Source organism: Acipenser ruthenus, unplaced genomic scaffold (genome assembly GCF_902713425.1).
Source record: "Acipenser ruthenus unplaced genomic scaffold, fAciRut3.2 maternal haplotype, whole genome shotgun sequence".
NCBI lineage: Eukaryota > Metazoa > Chordata > Actinopteri > Acipenseriformes > Acipenseridae > Acipenser > Acipenser ruthenus.
Genome location: NW_026708522.1, coordinates 35,001 through 48,226, shown reverse-complemented (window position 1 = coordinate 48,226; position 13,226 = coordinate 35,001). Strand labels below are relative to the sequence as shown.

At 43.7% G+C, this 13,226-nt stretch overlaps 35 non-coding genes and 22 pseudogenes across 35 annotated transcripts; 35 read left to right on the top strand and 22 right to left on the bottom strand.

The window, feature by feature from the left end:
* Positions 1–410: 410 nt before the first annotated feature.
* Positions 411–519, bottom strand: LOC131733889 (5S ribosomal RNA; annotated as a pseudogene).
* A 100-nt stretch (positions 520–619) lies between these two features.
* Positions 620–738, bottom strand: LOC131733819 (5S ribosomal RNA). The gene has a single exon (XR_009326518.1). It is a non-coding gene; the product is annotated as a 5S ribosomal RNA (ribosomal RNA).
* Positions 739–838: 100 nt separating this feature from the next.
* Positions 839–957, bottom strand: LOC131733821 (5S ribosomal RNA). Its single transcript, XR_009326520.1, has one exon. It is a non-coding gene; the product is annotated as a 5S ribosomal RNA (ribosomal RNA).
* A 114-nt stretch (positions 958–1,071) lies between these two features.
* On the bottom strand, positions 1,072–1,190 carry LOC131733932 (5S ribosomal RNA). The gene has a single exon (XR_009326577.1). It is a non-coding gene; the product is annotated as a 5S ribosomal RNA (ribosomal RNA).
* Positions 1,191–1,304: 114 nt separating this feature from the next.
* On the bottom strand, positions 1,305–1,423 carry LOC131733919 (5S ribosomal RNA). Its single transcript, XR_009326564.1, has one exon. It is a non-coding gene; the product is annotated as a 5S ribosomal RNA (ribosomal RNA).
* A 100-nt stretch (positions 1,424–1,523) lies between these two features.
* On the bottom strand, positions 1,524–1,632 carry LOC131733893 (5S ribosomal RNA; annotated as a pseudogene).
* A 100-nt stretch (positions 1,633–1,732) lies between these two features.
* Positions 1,733–1,851, bottom strand: LOC131733931 (5S ribosomal RNA). The gene has a single exon (XR_009326576.1). It is a non-coding gene; the product is annotated as a 5S ribosomal RNA (ribosomal RNA).
* A 100-nt stretch (positions 1,852–1,951) lies between these two features.
* Positions 1,952–2,070, bottom strand: LOC131733929 (5S ribosomal RNA). Its single transcript, XR_009326574.1, has one exon. It is a non-coding gene; the product is annotated as a 5S ribosomal RNA (ribosomal RNA).
* A 100-nt stretch (positions 2,071–2,170) lies between these two features.
* LOC131733851 (5S ribosomal RNA) lies at positions 2,171–2,290 on the bottom strand (annotated as a pseudogene).
* Positions 2,291–2,390: 100 nt separating this feature from the next.
* On the bottom strand, positions 2,391–2,509 carry LOC131733928 (5S ribosomal RNA). Its single transcript, XR_009326573.1, has one exon. It is a non-coding gene; the product is annotated as a 5S ribosomal RNA (ribosomal RNA).
* A 114-nt stretch (positions 2,510–2,623) lies between these two features.
* LOC131733841 (5S ribosomal RNA) lies at positions 2,624–2,742 on the bottom strand. Its single transcript, XR_009326540.1, has one exon. It is a non-coding gene; the product is annotated as a 5S ribosomal RNA (ribosomal RNA).
* A 114-nt stretch (positions 2,743–2,856) lies between these two features.
* Positions 2,857–2,975, bottom strand: LOC131733927 (5S ribosomal RNA). The gene has a single exon (XR_009326572.1). It is a non-coding gene; the product is annotated as a 5S ribosomal RNA (ribosomal RNA).
* Positions 2,976–3,089: 114 nt separating this feature from the next.
* LOC131733830 (5S ribosomal RNA) lies at positions 3,090–3,208 on the bottom strand. Its single transcript, XR_009326529.1, has one exon. It is a non-coding gene; the product is annotated as a 5S ribosomal RNA (ribosomal RNA).
* A 101-nt stretch (positions 3,209–3,309) lies between these two features.
* Positions 3,310–3,428, bottom strand: LOC131733824 (5S ribosomal RNA). The gene has a single exon (XR_009326523.1). It is a non-coding gene; the product is annotated as a 5S ribosomal RNA (ribosomal RNA).
* Positions 3,429–3,542: 114 nt separating this feature from the next.
* Positions 3,543–3,651, bottom strand: LOC131733873 (5S ribosomal RNA; annotated as a pseudogene).
* A 114-nt stretch (positions 3,652–3,765) lies between these two features.
* Positions 3,766–3,884, bottom strand: LOC131733926 (5S ribosomal RNA). Its single transcript, XR_009326571.1, has one exon. It is a non-coding gene; the product is annotated as a 5S ribosomal RNA (ribosomal RNA).
* Positions 3,885–3,984: 100 nt separating this feature from the next.
* LOC131733880 (5S ribosomal RNA) lies at positions 3,985–4,093 on the bottom strand (annotated as a pseudogene).
* Positions 4,094–4,193: 100 nt separating this feature from the next.
* On the bottom strand, positions 4,194–4,312 carry LOC131733847 (5S ribosomal RNA; annotated as a pseudogene).
* Positions 4,313–4,426: 114 nt separating this feature from the next.
* Positions 4,427–4,535, bottom strand: LOC131733872 (5S ribosomal RNA; annotated as a pseudogene).
* Positions 4,536–4,635: 100 nt separating this feature from the next.
* Positions 4,636–4,754, bottom strand: LOC131733925 (5S ribosomal RNA). The gene has a single exon (XR_009326570.1). It is a non-coding gene; the product is annotated as a 5S ribosomal RNA (ribosomal RNA).
* A 114-nt stretch (positions 4,755–4,868) lies between these two features.
* LOC131733887 (5S ribosomal RNA) lies at positions 4,869–4,977 on the bottom strand (annotated as a pseudogene).
* Positions 4,978–5,091: 114 nt separating this feature from the next.
* Positions 5,092–5,210, bottom strand: LOC131733946 (5S ribosomal RNA). The gene has a single exon (XR_009326591.1). It is a non-coding gene; the product is annotated as a 5S ribosomal RNA (ribosomal RNA).
* A 208-nt stretch (positions 5,211–5,418) lies between these two features.
* On the top strand, positions 5,419–5,537 carry LOC131733924 (5S ribosomal RNA). The gene has a single exon (XR_009326569.1). It is a non-coding gene; the product is annotated as a 5S ribosomal RNA (ribosomal RNA).
* A 100-nt stretch (positions 5,538–5,637) lies between these two features.
* LOC131733832 (5S ribosomal RNA) lies at positions 5,638–5,756 on the top strand. The gene has a single exon (XR_009326531.1). It is a non-coding gene; the product is annotated as a 5S ribosomal RNA (ribosomal RNA).
* Positions 5,757–5,856: 100 nt separating this feature from the next.
* On the top strand, positions 5,857–5,975 carry LOC131733809 (5S ribosomal RNA). The gene has a single exon (XR_009326508.1). It is a non-coding gene; the product is annotated as a 5S ribosomal RNA (ribosomal RNA).
* A 114-nt stretch (positions 5,976–6,089) lies between these two features.
* LOC131733906 (5S ribosomal RNA) lies at positions 6,090–6,198 on the top strand (annotated as a pseudogene).
* Positions 6,199–6,298: 100 nt separating this feature from the next.
* LOC131733879 (5S ribosomal RNA) lies at positions 6,299–6,417 on the top strand (annotated as a pseudogene).
* Positions 6,418–6,531: 114 nt separating this feature from the next.
* Positions 6,532–6,650, top strand: LOC131733843 (5S ribosomal RNA). The gene has a single exon (XR_009326542.1). It is a non-coding gene; the product is annotated as a 5S ribosomal RNA (ribosomal RNA).
* A 114-nt stretch (positions 6,651–6,764) lies between these two features.
* Positions 6,765–6,883, top strand: LOC131733834 (5S ribosomal RNA). Its single transcript, XR_009326533.1, has one exon. It is a non-coding gene; the product is annotated as a 5S ribosomal RNA (ribosomal RNA).
* A 100-nt stretch (positions 6,884–6,983) lies between these two features.
* LOC131733857 (5S ribosomal RNA) lies at positions 6,984–7,112 on the top strand (annotated as a pseudogene).
* A 114-nt stretch (positions 7,113–7,226) lies between these two features.
* On the top strand, positions 7,227–7,335 carry LOC131733896 (5S ribosomal RNA; annotated as a pseudogene).
* A 114-nt stretch (positions 7,336–7,449) lies between these two features.
* LOC131733842 (5S ribosomal RNA) lies at positions 7,450–7,568 on the top strand. Its single transcript, XR_009326541.1, has one exon. It is a non-coding gene; the product is annotated as a 5S ribosomal RNA (ribosomal RNA).
* A 100-nt stretch (positions 7,569–7,668) lies between these two features.
* On the top strand, positions 7,669–7,787 carry LOC131733923 (5S ribosomal RNA). The gene has a single exon (XR_009326568.1). It is a non-coding gene; the product is annotated as a 5S ribosomal RNA (ribosomal RNA).
* A 114-nt stretch (positions 7,788–7,901) lies between these two features.
* LOC131733833 (5S ribosomal RNA) lies at positions 7,902–8,020 on the top strand. Its single transcript, XR_009326532.1, has one exon. It is a non-coding gene; the product is annotated as a 5S ribosomal RNA (ribosomal RNA).
* Positions 8,021–8,120: 100 nt separating this feature from the next.
* Positions 8,121–8,249, top strand: LOC131733862 (5S ribosomal RNA; annotated as a pseudogene).
* A 100-nt stretch (positions 8,250–8,349) lies between these two features.
* Positions 8,350–8,468, top strand: LOC131733945 (5S ribosomal RNA). The gene has a single exon (XR_009326590.1). It is a non-coding gene; the product is annotated as a 5S ribosomal RNA (ribosomal RNA).
* A 114-nt stretch (positions 8,469–8,582) lies between these two features.
* Positions 8,583–8,701, top strand: LOC131733937 (5S ribosomal RNA). The gene has a single exon (XR_009326582.1). It is a non-coding gene; the product is annotated as a 5S ribosomal RNA (ribosomal RNA).
* Positions 8,702–8,801: 100 nt separating this feature from the next.
* On the top strand, positions 8,802–8,920 carry LOC131733829 (5S ribosomal RNA). Its single transcript, XR_009326528.1, has one exon. It is a non-coding gene; the product is annotated as a 5S ribosomal RNA (ribosomal RNA).
* Positions 8,921–9,034: 114 nt separating this feature from the next.
* Positions 9,035–9,153, top strand: LOC131733839 (5S ribosomal RNA). The gene has a single exon (XR_009326538.1). It is a non-coding gene; the product is annotated as a 5S ribosomal RNA (ribosomal RNA).
* A 100-nt stretch (positions 9,154–9,253) lies between these two features.
* Positions 9,254–9,372, top strand: LOC131733942 (5S ribosomal RNA). The gene has a single exon (XR_009326587.1). It is a non-coding gene; the product is annotated as a 5S ribosomal RNA (ribosomal RNA).
* Positions 9,373–9,472: 100 nt separating this feature from the next.
* On the top strand, positions 9,473–9,601 carry LOC131733853 (5S ribosomal RNA; annotated as a pseudogene).
* A 100-nt stretch (positions 9,602–9,701) lies between these two features.
* Positions 9,702–9,830, top strand: LOC131733852 (5S ribosomal RNA; annotated as a pseudogene).
* A 100-nt stretch (positions 9,831–9,930) lies between these two features.
* On the top strand, positions 9,931–10,039 carry LOC131733891 (5S ribosomal RNA; annotated as a pseudogene).
* A 100-nt stretch (positions 10,040–10,139) lies between these two features.
* On the top strand, positions 10,140–10,248 carry LOC131733890 (5S ribosomal RNA; annotated as a pseudogene).
* Positions 10,249–10,362: 114 nt separating this feature from the next.
* LOC131733871 (5S ribosomal RNA) lies at positions 10,363–10,471 on the top strand (annotated as a pseudogene).
* A 114-nt stretch (positions 10,472–10,585) lies between these two features.
* LOC131733840 (5S ribosomal RNA) lies at positions 10,586–10,704 on the top strand. The gene has a single exon (XR_009326539.1). It is a non-coding gene; the product is annotated as a 5S ribosomal RNA (ribosomal RNA).
* Positions 10,705–10,804: 100 nt separating this feature from the next.
* Positions 10,805–10,923, top strand: LOC131733818 (5S ribosomal RNA). The gene has a single exon (XR_009326517.1). It is a non-coding gene; the product is annotated as a 5S ribosomal RNA (ribosomal RNA).
* A 114-nt stretch (positions 10,924–11,037) lies between these two features.
* On the top strand, positions 11,038–11,156 carry LOC131733922 (5S ribosomal RNA). Its single transcript, XR_009326567.1, has one exon. It is a non-coding gene; the product is annotated as a 5S ribosomal RNA (ribosomal RNA).
* Positions 11,157–11,270: 114 nt separating this feature from the next.
* LOC131733894 (5S ribosomal RNA) lies at positions 11,271–11,379 on the top strand (annotated as a pseudogene).
* A 114-nt stretch (positions 11,380–11,493) lies between these two features.
* LOC131733908 (5S ribosomal RNA) lies at positions 11,494–11,612 on the top strand. The gene has a single exon (XR_009326553.1). It is a non-coding gene; the product is annotated as a 5S ribosomal RNA (ribosomal RNA).
* A 114-nt stretch (positions 11,613–11,726) lies between these two features.
* LOC131733844 (5S ribosomal RNA) lies at positions 11,727–11,845 on the top strand. Its single transcript, XR_009326543.1, has one exon. It is a non-coding gene; the product is annotated as a 5S ribosomal RNA (ribosomal RNA).
* Positions 11,846–11,945: 100 nt separating this feature from the next.
* LOC131733921 (5S ribosomal RNA) lies at positions 11,946–12,064 on the top strand. Its single transcript, XR_009326566.1, has one exon. It is a non-coding gene; the product is annotated as a 5S ribosomal RNA (ribosomal RNA).
* A 100-nt stretch (positions 12,065–12,164) lies between these two features.
* On the top strand, positions 12,165–12,283 carry LOC131733920 (5S ribosomal RNA). Its single transcript, XR_009326565.1, has one exon. It is a non-coding gene; the product is annotated as a 5S ribosomal RNA (ribosomal RNA).
* Positions 12,284–12,397: 114 nt separating this feature from the next.
* LOC131733869 (5S ribosomal RNA) lies at positions 12,398–12,506 on the top strand (annotated as a pseudogene).
* Positions 12,507–12,606: 100 nt separating this feature from the next.
* LOC131733863 (5S ribosomal RNA) lies at positions 12,607–12,715 on the top strand (annotated as a pseudogene).
* A 114-nt stretch (positions 12,716–12,829) lies between these two features.
* Positions 12,830–12,948, top strand: LOC131733933 (5S ribosomal RNA). The gene has a single exon (XR_009326578.1). It is a non-coding gene; the product is annotated as a 5S ribosomal RNA (ribosomal RNA).
* Positions 12,949–13,049: 101 nt separating this feature from the next.
* LOC131733868 (5S ribosomal RNA) lies at positions 13,050–13,158 on the top strand (annotated as a pseudogene).
* Positions 13,159–13,226: the final 68 nt, after the last annotated feature.

The window sequence follows — 13,226 nt, the reverse complement described above, 5'->3', positions numbered from 1 at the left end:
TTGGAAATCTCTCAAATGAGAATATAAATTTGGTTTGTGAATTAGTTATCATAATATGAAAGTAGAAAGTAGAACCTGATCTCATCTTCTCCCATCCAAGTACTAACCAAGCCCATGTTCGGTGAGCTGGGGGTGATTCCTCCTAAATTTCCTTTTGTCCTCCACACATTTCAATTGTAAAATGTAATGCCTGCAGCACTTGATATTCGCAGGTGGTCTCCCATCCAAGTACTAACCAAGCCCAACATTGCTTAGCTCTGAGATCAGGATTATTCAAGGTGGTGAGGCAGCAGGCGATTGCAGTTCTGCTTTCATGACTTTTATGTTTGGTGAGCTGGGGGTGATTCCTCCGAAATTTCCTTTTGTCCTCCACACATTTCAATTGTAAAATGTAATTACAAAAAAAGAAATGCCTGCAGCACTTGATATTCCCAGGAGGTCTCCCATCCATGTACTAACCAAGCCCAACATTGCTTAGCTTCTGAGATCAGGCTTATTCAAGGTGGTGTGGCCGCAGGCGATTGCATTTCTGCTTTCATGACTTTTATGTTTAGTGAGCTGGGGGTGATTCCTCCAAAATTTCCTTTTGTCCTCCACACATTTCAATTGTAAAATGTAATGCCTGCAGCACTTGATATTCCCAGGTGGTCTCCCATCCAAGTACTAACCAAGCCCAACATTGCTTAGCTTCTGAGATCAGACGAGATCAGGCTTATTCAAGGTGGTGTGGCCGCAGGGGATTGCATTTCTGCTTTCATGACTTTTATGTTTAGTGAGCTGGGGGTGATTCCTCCAAAATTTCCTTTTGTCCTCCACACATTTCAATTGTAAAATGTAATGCCTGCAGCACTTGATATTCCCAGGTGGTCTCCCATCCAAGTACTAACCAAGCCCAACATTGCTTAGCTTCTGAGATCAGACAAGATCAGGCTTATTCAAGGTGGTGTGGCCGCAGGCGATTGCATTTCTGCTTTCATGACTTTTATGTTTAGTGAGCTGGGGGCGATTCCTCCAAAATTTCCTTTTGTCCTCCACACATTTCAATTGTAAAATGTAATTACAAAAATGTAATGCCTGCAGCACTTGATATTCCCAGGTGGTCTCCCATCCAAGTACTAACCAAGCCCAACATTGCTTAGCTTCTGAGATCAGACGAGATCAGGCTTATTCAAGGTGGTGTGGCCGCAGGCGATTGCATTTCTGCTTTCATGACTTTTATGTTTAGTGAGCTGGGGGTGATTCCTCCAAAATTTCCTTTTGTCCTCCACACATTTCAATTGTAAAATGTAATTACAAAAATGTAATGCCTGCAGCACTTGATATTCCCAGGTGGTCTCCCATCCAAGTACTAACCAAGCCCAACATTGCTTAGCTTCTGAGATCAGATGAGATCAGGCTTATTCAAGGTGGTGTGGCCGCAGGCGATTGCATTTCTGTTTTCATGACTTTTATGTTTAGTGAGCTGGGGGTGATTCCTCCAAAATTTCCCTTTGGCCTCCACACATTTCAATTGTAAAATGTAATGCCTGCAGCACTTGATATTCCCAGGTGGTCTCCCATCCAAGTACTAACCAAGCCCAACATTGCTTAGCTTCTGAGATCAGGCTTATTCAAGGTGGTGTGGCCGCAGGGGATTGCATTTCTGCTTTCATGACTTTTATGTTTAGTGAGCTGGGGATGATTCCTCCAAAATTTCCTTTTGTCCTCCACACATTTCAATTGTAAAATGTAATGCCTGCAGCACTTGATATTCCCAGGTGGTCTCCCATCCAAGTACTAACCAAGCCCAACATTGCTTAGCTTCTGAGATCAGACGAGATCAGGCTTATTCAAGGTGGTGTGGCCGCAGGCGATTGCATTTCTGCTTTCATGACTTTTATGTTTAGTGAGCTGGGGGTGATTCCTCCAAAATTTCCTTTTGGCCTCCACACATTTCAATTGTAAAATGTAATGCCTGCAGCACTTGATATTCCCAGGTGGTCTCCCATCCAAGTACTAACCAAGCCCAACATTGCTTAGCTTCTGAGATCAGACGAGATCAGGCTTATTCAAGGTGGTGTGGCCGCAGGCGATTGCATTTCTGCTTTCATGACTTTTATGTTTAGTGAGCTGGGGGTGATTCCTCCAAAATTTCCCTTTGGCCTCCACACATTTCAATTGTAAAATGTAATGCGTGCAGCACTTGATAATTCCCAGGTGGTCTCCCATCCAAGTACTAACCAAGCCCAACATTGCTTAGCTTCTGAGATCAGACGAGATCAGGCTTATTCAAGGTGGTGTGGCCGCAGGCGATTGCATTTCTGCTTTCATGACTTTTATGTTTAGTGAGCTGGGGGTGATTCCTCCAAAATTTCCTTTTGTCCTCCACACATTTCAATTGTAAAATGTAATGCCTGCAGCACTTGATATTCCCAGGTGGTCTCCCATCCAAGTACTAACCAAGCCCAACATTGCTTAGCTTCTGAGATCAGACGAGATCAGGCTTATTCAAGGTGGTGTGGCCGCAGGCGATTGCCGTTCTGCTTTCATGACTTTTATGTTTAGTGAGCTGGGGGTGATTCCTCCAAAATTTCCTTTTGTCCTCCACACATTTCAATTGTAAAATGTAATTACAAAAATGTAATGCCTGCAGCACTTGATATTCCCAGGTGGTCTCCCATCCAAGTACTAACCAAGCCCAACATTGCTTAGCTTCTGAGACCAGACGAGATCAGGCTTATTCAAGGTGGTGTGGCAGCAGGCGATTGCATTTTTGCTTTCATGACTTTTATGTTTAGTGAGCTGGGGGTGATTCCTCCAAAATTTCCTTTTGTCCTCCACACATTTCAATTGTAAAATGTAATTACAAAAATGTAATGCCTGCAGCACTTGATATTCCCAGGTGGTCTCCCATCCAAGTACTAACCAAGCCCAACATTGCTTAGCTTCTGAGATCAGACGAGATCAGGCTTATTCAAGGTGGTGTGGCCGCAGGCGATTGCATTTCTGCTTTCATGACTTTTATGTTTAGTGAGCTGGGGGTGATTCCTCCAAAATTTCCTTTTGTCCTCCACACATTTCAATTGTAAAATGTAATTACAAAAATGTAATGCCTGCAGCACTTGATATTCCCAGGTGGTCTCCCATCCAAGTACTAACCAAGCCCAACACTGCTTAGCTTCTGAAATCAGACGAGATCAGGCTTATTCAAGGTGGTGTGGCCGCAGGCGATTGCTTTGCTGCTTTCATGACTTTTATGTTTAGTGAGCTGGGGGTGATTCCTCCAAAATTTCCTTTTGTCCTCCCACACATTTCAATTGTAAAATGTAATGCCTGCAGCACTTGATATTCCCAGGTGGTCTCCCATGCAAGTACTAACCAAGCCCAACACTGCTTAGCTTCTGAGATCAGACGAGATCAGGCTTATTCAAGGTGGTGTGGCCGCAGGCGATTGCATTTCTGCTTTCATGACTTTTATGTTTAGTGAGCTGGGGGTGATTCCTCCAAAATTTCCTTTTGTCCTCCACACATTTCAATTGTAAAATGTAATTACAAAAATGTAATGCCTGCAGCACTTGATATTCCCAGGTGGTCTCCCATCCAAGTACTAACCAAGCCCAACATTGCTTAGCTTCTGAGATCAGGCTTATTCAAGGTGGTGTGGCCGCAGGCGATTGCATTTCTGCTTTCATGACTTTTATGTTTAGGGAGCTGGGGGTGATTCCTCCAAAATTTCCTTTTGTCCTCCACACATTTCAATTGTAAAATGTAATTACAAAAATGTAATGCCTGCAGCACTTGATATTCCCAGGTGGTCTCCCATCCAAGTACTAACCAAGCCCAACATTGCTTAGCTTCTGAGATCAGACGAGATCAGGCTTATTCAAGGTGGTGTGGCCGCAGGCGATTGCATTTCTGCTTTAATGACTTTTATGTTTAGTGAGCTGGGGGTGATTCCTCCAAAATTTCCTTTTGTCCTCCACACATTTCAATTGTAAAATGTAATGCCTGCAGCACTTGATATTCCCAGATGGTCTCCCATCCAAGTACTAACCAAGCCCAACATTGCTTAGCTTCTGAGATCAGGCTTATTCAAGGTGGTGTGGCCGCAGGCGATTGCATTTCTGCTTTCATGACTTTTATGTTTAGTGAGCTGGGGGTGATTCCTCCAAAATTTCCTTTTGTCCTCCACACATTTCAATTGTAAAATGTAATGCCTGCAGCTCTTGATATTCCCAGGTAGTCTCCCATCCAAGTACTAACCAAGCCCAACACTGCTTAGCTTCTGAGATCAGACGAGATCAGGCTTATTCAAGGTGGTGTGGCCGCAGGCGATTGCATTTCTGCTTTCATGACTTTTATGTTTAGTGAGCTGGGGGTGATTCCTCCAAAATTTCCTTTTGTCCTCCACACATTTCAATTGTAAAATGTAATTACAAAAATGTAATGCCTGCAGCACTTGATATTCCCAGGTGGTCTCCCATCCAAGTACTAACCAAGCCCAACATTGCTTAGCTTCTGAGATCAGGCTTATTCAAGGTGGTGTGGCCGCAGGCGATTGCATTTCTGCTTTCATGACTTTTATGTTTAGTGAGCTGGGGGTGATTCCTCCAAAATTTCCTTTTGGCCTCCACACATTTCAATTGTAAAATGTAATGCCTGCAGCACTTGATATTCCCAGGTGGTCTCCCATCCAAGTACTAACCAAGCCCAACATTGCTTAGCTTCTGAGATCAGACGAGATCAGGCTTATTCAAGGTGGTGTGGCCGCAGGCGATTGCATTTCTGCTTTCATGACTTTTATGTTTAGTGAGCTGGGGGTGATTCCTCCAAAATTTCCTTTTGTCCTCCAAACATTTCAATTGTAAAATGTAATTACAAAAATGTAATGCCTGCAGCACTTGATATTCCCAGGTGGTCTCCCATCCAAATACTAACCAAGCCCAACATTGCTTAGCTTCTGAGATCAGGCTTATTCAAGGTGGTGTGGCCGCAGGCGATTGCATTTCTGCTTTCATGACTTTTATGTTTAGTGAGCTGGGGGTGATTCCTCCAAAATTTCCTTTTGTCCTCCACACATTTCAATTGTAAAATGTAATTACAAAAATGTAATGCCTGCAGCACTTGATATTCCCAGGTGGTCTCCCTTCCAAGTACTAACCAAGCCCAACATTGCTTAGCTTCTGAGATCAGACGAGATCAGGCTTATTCAAGGTGGTGTGGCCGCAGGCGATTGCATTGCTGCTTTCATGACTTTTATTTTTAGTGAGCTGGGGGGTGATTCTTGGATGGGAGACCACCTGGGAATATCAAGTGCTGCAGGCATTACATTTTTGTAATTACATTTTACAATTGAAATGTGTGGAGGACAAAAGGAAATTTAGGAGGAATCACCCCCAGCTCCCTAAACATAAAAGTCATGAAAGCAGAAATGCAATCGCCTGCGGCCACACCACCTTGAATAAGCCTGATCTCGTCTGATCTCAGAAGCTAAGCAATGTTGGGCTTGGTTAGTACTTGGATGGGAGACCACCTGGGAATATCAAGTGCTGCAGGCATTACATTTTACAATTGAAATGTGTGGAGGACAAAAGGAAATTTTGGAGGAATCACCCCCAGCTCACTAAACATAAAAGTCATGAAAGCAGAAATGCAATCGCCTGCGGCCACACCACCTTGAATAAGCCTGATCTCGTCTGATCTCAGAAGCTAAGCAATGTTGGGTTTGGTTAGTACTTGGATGGGAAACCACCTGGGAATATCAAGTGCTGCAGGCATTACATTTTACAATTGAAATGTGTGGACGACAAAAGGAAATTTTGGAGGAATCACCCCCAGCTCAATAAACATAAAAGTCATGAAAGCAGAAATGCAATCGCCTGCGGCCACACCACATTGAATAAGCCTGATCTCGTCTGATCTCAGAAGCTAAGCAATGTTGGGCTTGGTTAGTACTTGGATGGGAGACCACCTGGGAATATCAAGTGCTGCAGGCATTACATTTTTGTAATTACATTTTACAATTGAAATGTGTGGAGGACAAAAGGAAATTTTGGAGGAATCACCCCCAGCTCACTAAACATAAAAGTCATGAAAGAAGAAATGCAATCGCCTGCTGCCACACCACCTTGAATCAGTCTGATCTCAGAAGCGAAGCAATGTTGGGCTTGGTTAGTACTTGGATGGGAGACCACCTGGGAATATCAAGTGCTGCAGGCATTACATTTTACAATTGAAATGTGTGGAGGACAAAAGGCAATTTTGGAGGAATCACCCCCAGCTCACTAAACATAAAAGTCATGAAAGAAGAAATGCAATCGCCTGCGGCCACACCACCTTGAATAAGCCTGATCTCGTCTGATCTCAGAAGCTAAGCAACTTTAGGCTTGGTTACTACTTGGATGGGAGACTACCTGGGAATATCAAGTGCTGCAGGCATTACATTTTTGTAATTACATTTTACAATTGAAATGTGTGGAGGACAAAAGGAAATTTTGGAGGAATCACCCCCAGCTCACTAAACATAAAAGTCATGAAAGCAAAAATGCAATCGCCTGCTGCCACACCACCTTGAATAAGCCTGATCTCGTCTGATCTTAGAAGCTAAGCAATGTTGGGCTTGGTTAGTACTTGGATGGGAGACCACCTGGGAATATCAAGTGCTGCAGGCATTACATTTTTGTAATTACATTTTACAATTGAAATGTGTGGAGGACAAAAGGAAATTTTGGAGGAATCACCCCCAGCTCACTAAACATAAAAGTCATGAAAGCAGAAATGCAATCGCCTGCGGCCACAACACCTTGAATAAGCCTGATCTCGTCTGATCTCAGAAGCTAAGCAATGTTGGGCTTGGTTAGTACTTGGATGGGAGACCACCTGGGAATATCAAGTGCTGCAGGCATTACATTTTACAATTGAAATGTGTGGAGGACAAAAGGAAATTTTGGAGGAATCACCCCCAGCTCACTAAACATAAAAATCATGAAAGCAGAAATGCAATTGCCTGCGGCCCCACCACCTTGAATAAGCCTGATCTCGCCTGATCTCGTCTGATCTCAGAAGCTAAGCAATGTTGGGCTTGGTTAGTACTTGGATGGGAGACCACCTGGGAATATCAAGTGCTGCAGGCATTACATTTTTGTAATTACATTTTACAATTGAAATGTGTGGAGGACAAAAGGAAATTTTGGAGGAATCACCCCCAGCTCACTAAACATAAAAGTCATGAAAGCAGAAATGCAATCGCCTGCGGCCACACCACCTTGAATAAGCCTGATCTCAGAAGCTAAGCAATGTTGGGCTTGGTTACTACTTGGATGGGAGACCACCTGGGAATATCAAGTGCTGCAGGCATTACATTTTTGTAATTACATTTTACAATTGAAATGTGTGGAGGACAAAAGGAAATTTTGGAGGAATCACCCCCAGCTCACTAAACATAAAAGTCATGAAAGCAGAAATGCAATCGCCTGCGGCCACACCACCTTGAATAAGCCTGATCTCGTCTGATCTCCGAAGCTAAGCAATGTTGGGCTTGGTTAGTACTTGGATGGGACACCACCTGGGAATATCAAGTGCTGCAGGCATTACATTTTACACTTGAAATGTGTGGAGGACAAAAGGAAATTTTGGAGGAATCACCCCCAGCTCACTAAACATAAAAGTCATGAAAGCCGAAATGCAATCGCCTGCGGCCACACCACCTTGAATAAGCCTGATCTCGTCTGATCTCAGAAGCTAAGCAATGTTGGGCTTGGTTAGTACTTGGATGGGAGACCACCTGGGAATATCAAGTGCTGCAGGCATTACATTTTTGTAATTACATTTTACAATTGAAATGTGTGGAGGACAAAAGGAAATTTTGGAGGAATCACCCCCAGCTCACTAAACATAAAAGTCATGAAAGCAGAAATGCAATCGCCTGCGGCCACAACACCTTGAATAAGCCTGATCTCGTCTGATCTCAGAAGCTAAGCAATGTTGGGCTTGGTTAGTACTTGGATGGGAGACCACCTGGGAATATCAAGTGCTGCAGGCATTACATTTTACAATTGAAATGTGTGGAGGACAAAAGGAAATTTTGGAGGAATCACTCCCAGCTCACTAAACATAAAAGTCATGAAAGCAGAAATGCAACCGCCAGCGGCCACACCACCTTGAATAAGCCTGATCTCGTCTGATCTCGTCTGATCTCAGAAGCTAAGCAATGTTGGGCTTGGTTAGTACTTGGATGGGAGACCACCTGTGAATATCAAGTGCTGCAGGCATTACATTTTACAATTGAAATGTGTGGAGGACAAAAGGAAATTTTGGAGGAATCACCCCCAGCTCACTAAACATAAAAGTCATGAAAGCAGAAATGCACTCACCTGCGGCCACACCACCTTGAATAAGCCTGATCTCGTCTGATCTCAGAAGCTAAGCAATGTTGGGCTTGGTTAGTACTTGGATGGGAGACCACCTGGGAATATCAAGTGCTGCAGGCATTACATTTTTGTAATTACATTTTACAATTGAAATGTGTGGAGGACAAAAGGAAATTTTGGAGGAATCACCCCCAGCTCACTAAACATAAAAGTCATGAAAGCAGAAATGCAATCGCCTGCGGCCACACCACCTTGAATAAGCCTGATCTCGTCTGATCTCAGAAGCTAAGCAGTGTTGGGCTTGGTTAGTACTTGGATGGGAGACCACCTGGGAATATCAAGTGCTGCAGGCATTACATTTTACAATTGAAATGTGTGGAGGACAAAAGGAAATTTTGGAGGAATCACCCCCAGCTCACTAAACATAAAAGTCATGAAAGCAGAAATGCAATTGCCTGCGGCCACACCACCTTGAATAAGCCTGATCTCGTCTGATCTCAGAAGCTAAGCAATGTTGGGCTTGGTTAGTAATTGGATGGGAGACCACCTGGGAATATCAAGTGCTGCAGGCATTACATTTTTGTAATTACATTTTACAATTGAAATGTGTGGAGGACAAAAGGAAATTTTGGAGGAATCACCCCCAGCTCACTAAACATAAAAGTCATGAAAGCAGAAATGCAATTGCCTGCGGCCACACCACCTTGAATAAGCCTGATCTCGTCTGATCTCAGAAGCTATGCAATGTTGGGCTTGTTTAGTACTTGGATGGGAGACCACCTGGGAATATCAAGTGCTGCAGGCATTACATTTTACAATTGAAATGTGTGGAGGACAAAAGGAAATTTTGGAGGAATCACCCCCAGCTCACTAAACATAAAAGTCATGAAAGCAGAAATGCAATCGCCTGCGGCCACACCACCTTGAATAAGCCTGATCTCGTCTGATCTCAGTAGCTAAGCAATGTTGGGCTTGGTTAGTACTTGGATGGGAGACCACCTGGGAATATCAAGTGCTGCAGGCATTACATTTTACAATTGAAATGTGTGGAGGACAAAAGGAAATTTTGGAGGAATCACCCCCAGCTCACTAAACATAAAAGTCATGAAAGCAGAACTGCAATCGCCTGCGGCCACACCACCTTGAATAAGCCTGATCTCGTCTGATCTCGTCTGATCTCAGAAGCTAAGCAATGTTGGGCTTGGTTAGTACTTGGATGGGAGACCACCTGGGAATATCAAGTGCTGCAGGCATTACATTTTACAATTGAAATGTGTGGAGGACAAAAGGAAATTTTGGAGGAATCACCCCCAGCTCCCAAAACATAAAAGTCATGAAAGCAGAAATGCAATCGCCTGCGGCCACACCACCTTGAATAAGCCTGATCTCGTCTGATCTCGTCTGATCTCAGAAGCTAAGCAATGTTGGGCTTGGTTAGTACTTGGATGGGAGACCACCTGGGAATATCAAGTGCTGCAGGCATTACATTTTACAATTGAAATGTGTGGAGGCCAAAGGGAAATTTTGGAGGTATCACCCCCAGCTCCCTAAACATAAAAGTCATGAAAGCAGAAATGCAATCGCCTGCGGCCACACCACCTTGAATAAGCCTGATCTCAGAAGCTAAGCAATGTTGGGCTTGGTTAGTACATGGATGGGAGACCACCTGGGAATATCAAGTGCTGCAGGCATTACATTTTACAATTGAAATGTGTGGAGGACAAAAGGAAATTTTGGAGGAATCACCCCCAGCTCCCTAAACATAAAAGTCATGAAAGCAGAAATGCAATCGCCTGCGGCCACACCACCTTGAATAAGCCTGATCTCAGAAGCTAAGCAATGTTGGGCTTGGTTAGTACATGGATGGGAGACCACCTGGGAATATCAAGTGCTGCAGGCATTACATTTTTGTAATTACATTTTACAATTGAAATGTGTGGAGGACAAAAGGAAATTTTGGAGGAATCACCCCCAGCTCCCTAAACATAAAAGTCATGAAAGCAGAAATGCAATCGCCTGCGGCCACACCACCTTGAATAAGCCTGATCTCAGAAGCTAAGCAATGTTGGGCTTGGTTAGTACTTGGATGGGAGACCACCTGGGAATATCAAGTGCTGCAGGCATTATATTTTTGTAATTACATTTTACAATTGAAATGTGTGGAGGACAAAAGGAAATTTTGGAGGAATCACCCCCAGCTCCCTAAACATAAAAGTCATGAAAGCAGAAATGCAATCGCCTGCGGCCACACCACCTTGAATAAGCCTGATCTCGTCTGATCTCAGAAGCTAAGCAATGTTGGGCTTGGTTAGCACTTGGATGGGAGACCACCTGGGAATATCAAGTGCTGCAGGCATTACATTTTACAATTGAAATGTGTGGAGGACAAAAGGAAATTTTGGAGGAATCACCCCCAGCTCACTAAACATAAAAGTCATGAAAGCAGAAATGCAATCGCCTGCGGCCACACCACCTGGAATAAGCCTGATCTCGTCTGATCTCAGAAGCTAAGCAATGTTGGGCTTGGTTAGTACTTGGATGGGAGACCACCTGGGAATATCAAGTGCTGCAGGCATTACATTTTTGTAATTACATTTTACAATTGAAATGTGTGGAGGACAAAAGGAAATTTTGGAGGAATCGCCCCCAGCTCCCTAAACATAAAAGTCATGAAAGCAGAAATGCAAACGCCTGCGGCCACACCACCTTGAATAAGCCTGATCTCGTCTGATCTCAGAAGCTAAGCAATGTTGGGCTTGGTTAGTACTTGGATGGGAGACCACCTGGGAATATCAAGTGCTGCAGGCATTACATTTTTGTAATTACATTTTACAATTGAAATGTGTGGAGGACAAAAGGAAATTTTGGAGGAATCACCCCCAGCTCACTAAACATAAAAGTCATGAAAGCAGAAATGCAATTGCCTGCGGCCACACCACCTTGAATAAGCCTGATCTCAGAAGCTAAGCAATGTTGGGCTTGGTTAGTACTTGGATGGGAGACCACCTGGGTATATCAAGTGCTGCAGGCATTACATTTTTGTAATTACATTTTACAATTGAAATGTGTGGAGGACAAAAGGAAATTTTGGAGGAATCACCCCCAGCTCCCTAAACATAAAAGTCATGAAAGCAGAAATGCAATCGCCTGCGGCCACACCACCTTGAATAAGCCTGATCTCATCTGATCTCAGAAGCTAAGCAATGTTGGGCTTGGTTAGTACTTGGATGGGAGACCACCTGGGAATATCAAGTGCTGCAGGCATTACATTTTTGTAAATACATTTTACAATTGAAATGTGTGGAGGACAAAAGGAAATTTTGGAGGAATCACCCCCAGCTCACTAAACATAAAAGTCATGAAAGCAGAAATGCAATCGCCTGCGGCCATTGCCCCTTGAATAAGCCTGATCTCGTCTGATCTCAGAAGCTAAGCAATGTTGGGCTTGGTTAGTACTTGGATGGGAGACCACCTGGGAATATCAAGTGCTGCAGGCATTACATTTTACAATTGAAATGTGTGGAGGACAAAAGGAAATTTTGGAGGAATCACCCCCAGCTCACTAAACATAAAAGTCATGAAAGCAGAAATGCACTCGCCTGCGGCCACACCACCTTGAATAAGCCTGATCTCGTCTGATCTCAGAAGCTAAGCAATGTTGGGCTTGGTTAGTACTTGGATGGGAGACCACCTGGGAATATCAAGTGCTGCAGGCATTACATTTTACAATTGAAATGTGTGGAGGACAAAAGGAAATTTTGGAGGAATCACCCCCAGCTAACTAAACATAAAAGTCATGAAAGCAGAAATGCAATCGCCTGCGGCCACACCACCTTGAATAAGCCTGATCTCGTCTGATCTCAGAAGCTAAGCAATGTTGGGCTTGGTTAGTACTTGGATGGGAGACCACCTGGGAATATCAAGTGCTGCAGGCATTACATTTTTGTAATTACATTTTACAATTGAAATGTGTGGAGGACAAAAGGAAATTTTGGAGGAATCACCCCCAGCTCACTAAACATAAAAGTCATGAAAGCAGAAATGCAATCGCCTGCGGCCACACCACCTTGAATAAGCCTGATCTCAGAAGCTAAGCAATGTTGGGCTTGGTTAGTACTTGGATGGGAGACCACCTGGGAATATCAAGTGCTGCAGGCATTACATTTTACAATTGAAATGTGTGGAGGACAAAAGGAAATTTTGGAGGAATCACCCCCAGCTCACTAAACATAAAAGTCATGAAAGCAGAAATGCAATCGCCTGCGGCCACACCACCTTGAATAAGCCTGATCTCAGAAGCTAAGCAATGTTGGGCTTGATTAGTACTTGGATGGGAGACCACCTGGGAATATCAAGTGCTGCAGGCATTACATTTTTGTAATTACATTTTACAATTGAAATGTGTGGAGGACAAAAGGAAATTTTGGAGGAATCACCCCCAGCTCACTAAACATAAAAGTCATGAAAGCAGAAAAGCAATCGCCTGTGGCCACACCACCTTGAATAAGCCTGATCTCGTCTGATCTCAGAAGCTAAGCAATGTTGGGCTTGATTAGTACTTGGATGGGAGACCACCTGGGAATATCAAGTGCTGCAGGCATTACATTTTATAATTGAAATGTGTGGAGGACAAAAGGAAATTTTGGAGGAATCACCCCCCAGCTCACTAAACATAAAAGTCATGATAGCAGAAATGCAATCGCCTGCGGCCACACCACCTTGAATAAGCCTGATCTCAGAAGCTAAGCAATGTTGGGCTTGGTTAGTACTTGGATGGGAGACCACCTGGGAATATCAAGTGCTGCAGGCATTACATTTTTGTAATTACATTTTACAATTGAAATGTGTGGAGGCCAAAAGGAAATTTTGGAGGAATCA